Here is a 7,707-nt window from a genome sequence, read left to right on the forward strand (position 1 = left end):
TTCTAGTCACGGAACCGGGCCGAACCAGCCCGTAAACCGTTGACAATACATCTACCAAACCAAAGAAAAACATTATTACAAGTCCAATGCTACGGGTACATTTCTTCAAGAGATTCTTCTCCCACAGAACACCAGAATAACTCCACAAAACAACTACGTAACAAAAGTTGTACAGACAGTTTGCTTTGAGAATATATTGCTCTTGATTCCTGCACTCCTGAAATGAATGCCTTAAGTACATCTTCTCAAATCACGTGTGTGTTTATAATAATGAAACACTCCTTATGCTTACTGGGATGGGCTATGTTTATTATTTTATTCCAGAAAACATCTGGTACAGTGACATAAGGGAGACTTCCTGCTTGCACTTCCTGCCCTGGGTGGGTATCTTCTCTGGAATGAATTATCTAGATGTGATAGCAGAATAGTGCTTGAGTTTGACTTAGAGCTACAGTTTCGGTTATGTTTGCTATAGTCTTCTACTTGATCTCAGCTCGGATATTAGGAAAAATTCTCAGAAAGAGCAGTGAGGCATTGGAACAGACTGCCCAGGGAGGCTGTGGATTCTCCTTCTCTGGAGATAGTCAAGACCTGCCTGGATGCCTACGTGTGCAGCCTGCTATAGGGGGCCTGCTTTGCAGGAGGGCTGGACTTGATGATCTCTGGAGGTCCCTTCCGACCTCTACAATGCTGTGATTCTTTCACATGCCTTGTGCAAGGAGAGAAATAGAGGATTCCATGCGAAGCCCTATCCCTATAGATTGAGCTGTGTATGTGTGTTCACAGAATCATAGAATGGCTTGGGTTGGAAGGGACCTCAAGGATCCAGTGCCCCTGCCACAGGCAGGCTTGCCAGAGCTTAGATCAAATACTAGATCAGATTGCCCAGGGCCCCATCCAACCTGGCCTTAAACACCTCCAGGGATGGGGCATCCACAACATCTCTGTGCAACCTGTTCCAACACACAACCACTCAGTAAAAAAAATTCCCCCTGACAATGTGGAGGATTCAATAAGGAATTGAATCATGTCCTCTGCTCCATTTTCCTTTCATTCTTCTTCCAGGGGAGTCAGTGCCTACCCTTGTGATGATTTCCTTATTCAGAGGGAGCTACTTTCTCTGATTTCACGTGCTCAATAGGTAAGATGAATCTTCCTGGGATAGAACTTGTACTAGACACTGTCACTACAGCACAGCAGTATCACATCGACCATTTGGAAGAATATGACATCCAGAAATGTTCAGTGGGGAAAAAGCACGTGGTACTCAAACAGTTCAGAAAGAGATTCAGACTGGTCAGTGTGCTGGACAGGAAAGCTATCATGTAGCCTGTTCAGTGAGCAGCTAGCAGCTACCCTGACGCAGTCAAGTGGAAATAAAACATTAGGAACTGACTATAAATCTGAAGTCTCACCTGTCATTGCAGTCAGCTATCTCAGCCAATATAGACACTGTTCTGTAAGATTTTCTTCTAAACCTATCTATCTACAGAACTTTTTCTCAAATTACTAGCAGGAAGGCATATACTTCTTCTGAAGTACAGGTAAAGGCCAAATAAAAAGAGCTGTAATAAACAGCGACTGCAAATTTGGAGTTGTTATTGATGGTGAGAAACTTAAGTTCACTTCTTTTCTTGGCCTAAGGTGAATGAAAGCCACATAATATAATTTCAGAGACTGATGCCTCATTCCAGACTTTTCATGTTGAAGTGATCTTCAATAAGTGTGCTTCAATGAGTCAAATGCAGAGTGAATTTGTGGTTCAGTGTTATGAGGATTCACTTTTGGTGTTGGAAAAATCTGATTTTTCTCACTATTTTGGGAAGTGTTTTTAGATTTTATCCAGTATGTTTCATATTTCCTGTCATTTATTGTTAAGAAAGTTTAACAAAAATGTTAGCCTGCAACGTCTCGCCCAGAAGATCAGTGAGGAGCTGGTAAGCAGTGAGATCCATTTCTTCTCACTTTCCTAACTGAGGTCCCAGTCTTGCTACACAAGAGCAAATGCATCAGTTTCGTTATCCCTTTCTGGCCACATTCTCTCCTGAGATTAAGGGTTTATCTTCTTTCTGCTCTGACACATATACTATAAGGCTGCCCACTGTAGGTCATTAAGGACCTACTAAATACAAACCGGGCAGTTTGAGTGTATGAAATGAAGCTAATACTGTTGGAACCAGCAATGCATGGGCACACATGTCCCTCTGGTCCCAAAAGCAAAAGCACATTCACCCCTAAACAACTGAAATTGCAACACTGAAGCTTCCAATCTAGACCCCGGTCTGCTAACATCTTACCTGGGAGCTTGTCACTATGCCATGAAGAACCCTGGTCTATCCATAAATACAAAGTTGGAAGACTTCCTTTTTCCTTACATCAACTTCTCTCTATTTCTACTTCCAAATCAGTAACGTTTTTGTTACCTCTGCTATAACTCTTTCCTATACACATTGTAAACATACTAGGATAACTTTTTTTAATTCATCTGTACACTTATCTCATCCTCAGCTCCTGGTCAGGGCAGTAGAAATTATGGAGAGGGCCCTTCTCCTGTCATGTTTGTTGATAGTTACGATCTGCTAAGTACAAAAATCTTGTTATTACCACATTTGAATGCCTTTAATACACAGTGTAGGATGTTCCAATCATCTCCATAGGCACCTCTCTTTGATGTCGAATCAAATTCTTTCCTTTAACAGTTTGTGGTCTCGCAACCGTGGATGAAAACTGAAATTTTCACCACTGTAACTGCCTTATTTACTCTAGGAGATGATTTCAGTATAGCAATAATTTTCGTAAAATATATATTTTCTACAAAAAAAATCTGACACATTTGTGTTTCCTTGTTTTCTAGCTCATTATCAATGCAAATAAGACGCAGGGCTTTTTCTAAGCTCAGGTATCCAGCAGACAGTACTGATGAAATATGAATCACAAAAATTATGCAGGGAAAGGTATAATTTCTCCAGAAAGAGTTCTCCTCTGCTCCTGGAGAAGTAGAGACATCTCCTGATAGAAGAGTTCCCTGGCCTTGGGCAGAATGGGGCAGAAGCTCCCCATTCTCAGTCATTTATTAATTGCATTTTTTTTGTCTTCGCAGTTTTTTTTGTCTTTTAGTTATTTCCTATGCATATGCCCTGACTATATTGTTGTATCTTTTGAAGATAAGCAGGACATTTGTGCTTCACAGTGATAAGGAAATGGAAATACACTTCTTATTAATTAAAGCCATGCAAATTAAAAGATACAGTGGTTGAGAAGCATCCCAAAACAGGTCAAATGTGAAATGGAAACGACCATTCACAAAAACTGTGAAAATGTTACATGGAGTTTATCATCTGCAAATCTCAGAGCTCTTTGCAGCTCAGATGAATATCAACATATTCATTTTGGAGATAAGTGAACCCTACATCCGCACCACACAGCACCTCGCTGATGGGGTGAGAGAGACAAGGCACAGCTATATGAAATCTACACAATTTTCCTTTCTTCCGGCCCTGATTTTACCACTGTACATTTCTTCCATTCAGCATTTCTTTCCCAAAAGACTAGACAGAGGAAAACAGTTTTACATATAGCTGGAAATAAAAATATCTCAAAATGGGAAGATACAATTCTACCCCAGCAAGCTGTTCCAAAGCAGTGGTGTTGCTGTAAGGTACTTTACAAACTGGAGAAATTATCCACTGCTAAAATAGCTGTGCTTAATTTGAAAAGCAACCTGGGTTCATTCCCCACACATCATCAAAGTTAATTAATTATCTCTACTGCTGGATGTAATCTGGAAGGTAATAACAAATTAAAAACCTCCACCAGGCCTGATAAATCCAATGAACAAAATGAACACAAACAAGCAATAATACAGAAATCATTATGTAATTTCCAGTCGTGCCTACTAGTAGGAGTCCCTCTGGTTTGGATTCAAGCATAGGCTTGAAGTATGGAGAATAACATGGCAGAATAGATACAGACCCATGACTGCCTTCTGTTGTGCATCATGTACATGATTCATTTCTATCTGAGAACTGGAGATGGCACATGAGTAGCTCTGCAAAGGAACTGTTTGTCCACTCTAAGCTGTATGTGCTTGTGATCACAGAATTGAGGTCTTCACTAGTCTTACAGATGCAGGTTTTGGATATTCATAGAATTGTAAATTCAAACAGTCATAGAATCATAGAGTCATAGAATGGCTTGGGTTGGAAGGAACCTCAAAGGCCATCAAGTTCCAAGCCCCTGCCTTATGCAGGACTGCCAACCACTAAATCAGGCACTAGATCATATTGCCCAGGGCTCCATTCAACCTGGCCTTGAACACCTCTAGGAAGGCAGCATCAAGTGATGGTTCACACCACTGTATGGACTTTCGCTTCATTTTCTGTTTCAATAATCACTTTTTGAAGGCTTAGACAAAGACCAACATTCTGCTTATGCAAATCTTGGTCAATAAAATGGGAAGCAAAATGAGAATTTTCAGCTAAGTTTTTAAACTTAGATCCATGAACATACATGCAAGAAGCTGAGAGCAGCCCCGAGAGAGCAGCTATTCTGACAGAATCCTGGAAGGCAGTTAATATTTCATCTCCTTTCCAGGCTGCTACAGAGCTGGCTAATCTTCGTAATTAAACCCAGACAATTAGAGAAGAAACCCGTTACCGTTGAAAGTTATATTCACCACATCACCTTGTTTGCAACAAAATGGAAAGATATAGAGAGACTAACCTGGAAAAGGTTCCTCATCCAAAGGAGGAAAAATAAGAACTTGCCATGCTGGGAAACTAAGCTGCTGAGGCTCTCCTTTCTTCCACCTCTCCTTCCTTGTCTCTCCCCTTAAGCTTTTCTTTTGAGGCCCTGCTGAGGTGCTGCTGAGGTGCACAGTGCATCCGTGAGAAGCTGAGAGCCAACTGAGTGACTTTCTTTGAAAGGAAGCACACTTGTGGCAGAAAGAAAAAAAAGAGTTATCTCCGCCCTGGCTTTGTAACAATGCTCTGTTCATATCAGTCTTTACTGTGCAAAAAAAAAAGGGAAAAAAAAAAACAACAAGAAAAATGTTGTCCAATGTGTCAGAGTGATTACAAAAACAGTCTGAGCAAAAGGAGAGAGCTGAGATGCAGTGTGGAGGTTGAGGAGGAATATCTAAATCCTTGCTGGTAAGGCTTTGGAAAAAATCCCAATGGAGGTGTAGAAGAGGCGAGAAAGTCTTACTAAGCTTTGCATTGCCTGTGTCTGCGCAACTGGGGCATCATCTTAAAGTGATCAGACTTTCAGCTCAGAAACGTGACTTGCTTCATTCATCATGTGCCCTAGGGATTGGCCAAAAAGTCACGGGAGGAAACCAATGAGTGCAGCATGGCTTAAGGAGCTCAGAGAAAGTGAGGACAGGTGGATACCAAAGTGTCATGATTAGCCTGGACACCAAAAAAGTAACAGAAGTGACGACCCAAAGCCTGGCCTGAGATTCAGATTTAAGTGATGTTGGGTGTTCAGCAACAGGCTGCCTTAGGAGGACTTCTGACACCTCCAGCTGAATGCAGTTCTGTCCCACTGCAACCAGGGGGGACAGGAACCTCCTTGGTGCAGGTGCTTCTTTTGGTCCTTCCATTGGGCTCCTAGCATGCCTTTCCTGGAAACCCCCAAATGTTGCATGGGCTCAGCTGGGATGTGGAGTCCTTTGCTAGAAAAGAAAGGAAAAAGAAGAGAGGAGAGAAAAGGAGAGGAGAGGAGAGGAGAGGAGAGGAGAGGAGAGGAGAGGAGAGGAGAGGAGAGGAGAGGAGAGGAGAGGAGAGGAGAGGAGAGGAGAGGAGAGGAGAGGAGAGGAGAGGAGAGGACAACCTCAGGATCTCAAGGATTTGCCTGTTTAAAAATAGGAAAGCCAGAACATTGCTCTATTCACCGCACATAGTTCTACTTCTTCCTTCCCCAACATTTCTTTTTCTTTTTAATAGTAAGTTCAGTGAAACTTTATCTCTTCCTGCTCTGGTAACCTTACTAAATAACCTGCTATTAGCATGATTCAATTAAGTGGCTTTCAGCTGCTGGAGTCATTGTCTTTGCCACTTATTTCATTGGTGAAAATTTTAAAAAGGGTCCCTAAAAAGCTTTCTGTTCCTGAAAGTATTGCACTACTGGAGGCTAGGGAAAAGTATAGCTGGAAAGTTAGCTGCAACGCATTTACAAGTTTTCATTAAAAAGGATCCGGTTACACCCAAGAGTTTAACTCCATTATCATTCAGCATCCGTGCAGGGAACAGAACCAAGGCCAAGCAGCCAGGCTGAGCTTTTGAGCCCCCTCCTTCAGGAGGAAATGGAGCTCACAACACTGTGCAGCAGAGGAGGGATGGAGTTGGCTCACTAGTCTTTACTGCTCAAGTCTGCTTTAAAACTTAGCACAGAGTCGGTCTGTTGAATATTACAGATTTGATCCAAAATTATTTACTCAGATAATGAGATATATTAACAGCTGTAAAACTGAACTTCTGTCTCTCCGTCTTACGTACTACAGTAGCCACGAAACACCTAAATACATCAAAGAACCTAGCAGGGGAAAGTATTTCCCCCCCTATTTTTCCCCAGTTTGTTTACATGGTGTTGAATAACACTCTGGTTATAATCAGTTTTCATTGTTTTTCTCTTTTTCCCCTCTTCTTTATATCACACGATGTCACCAGGGAGAAAACAACACTTTTTAAAGGCAGGAAAATGTGATTCTGAAACCACAAACACTTGCAAAAGACGGCTTTAAAACCCTGCGACAGAATGAGAACTGAGAGCTGAAGCAGCACGCTGAGCAGCAAGCATCCCTCCGACACCGCGGTCTCCGCCGGGACCGGAGCACCCAGCCTCGCATACCTGATGTCTGCTCAGCGACTGTCGGCTCCGTGCGGATCGGATCGGCGCAGCTCGGAGCAGCCTGGTTCAGCCCGGATCGGTTTGAATCGGCTTGGCACGGCTTGAGAGCAGATCACCTCCGTTGTGCCGCAGCCGCCCCCGCCCCGCTGCCGGAACTGCCCTCGCTGCCTCTTCCTCCTCCTCCTCGGTACCACCCGCCTCCCCACCCCTTTGCCTCCTCCTGGGCTGCACACCGATGTAGTACTGCGTCCAGATGTGGAGTCCTCTGCACAGAAGAGACATGGACCTGGTGGTGTGCGTCCAGAAGAGGGCCACCAAAATGATCCTAGGGATGGAACACCTCCCCTGTGAGGACAGGCTGAGAGAGCTGTGCAGCTGGAGAAGGCTCTGGGGAGACCTGAGAGCGGCCTTTCAGTATCTAAAGAGGGGCTACAAGAAAGAAAGGGACAGACTTTAACAGAATCTGTCGTGATAGGACAAGGGGAAATAGTTTCAAACTAAAAGAGGGAAGATTTAGACTGGATACGTAGAGGGTGGTGATGTATTGGAACACATTGCCCAGAGAAGTTGTGGATGCCCCATCCCCCCAGCAAGGGGGGTTGAAACTAGAATGTCTTTGAGGTCCCTTTCAACCCAGGCCATTCTATGATTCTATGATATGATATAAGGAAAAAGTTTTTTACGATAAGGGTGGTGAGGCACTGGCACAGCTTGCCCAGAGAGGTGGTGGATGTCCCATCCCTGCAGACACTCAAGGTCAGGCTGGATGGGGGCTCTGAGCAACCTGATCTAGCTGTGGGTGTCCCTTGCATTGCAGTGGAGTTGGACTAGATGACCTCTATGGGTCCCTTCCAATTC

The 7,707-nt window shown here is 43.5% G+C and overlaps 1 protein-coding gene and 1 long non-coding RNA gene across 2 annotated transcripts in view; one reads left to right on the forward strand and one right to left on the reverse strand.

The window, feature by feature from the left end:
* Positions 1-7,161, reverse strand: part of PRKCQ (protein kinase C theta) — an 826,629-nt gene extending 819,468 nt beyond the window's left edge. Inside the window, exon 1 of the mRNA XM_003201835.4 lies at positions 6,850-7,161. The gene's annotated coding sequence lies outside the window, so the exon portion shown is untranslated. The remainder of the gene's footprint in view (positions 1-6,849) is intronic.
* Positions 164-6,797, forward strand: LOC104911663. The gene is made up of 3 exons (XR_794110.3): positions 164-380; positions 1,066-1,141; positions 6,669-6,797. It is a non-coding gene; the product is annotated as an uncharacterized LOC104911663 (long non-coding RNA).
* Positions 7,162-7,707: the final 546 nt, after the last annotated feature.

This window comes from Meleagris gallopavo, chromosome 1 (assembly GCF_000146605.3).
Source record: "Meleagris gallopavo isolate NT-WF06-2002-E0010 breed Aviagen turkey brand Nicholas breeding stock chromosome 1, Turkey_5.1, whole genome shotgun sequence".
Classification (NCBI taxonomy): domain Eukaryota; kingdom Metazoa; phylum Chordata; class Aves; order Galliformes; family Phasianidae; genus Meleagris; species Meleagris gallopavo.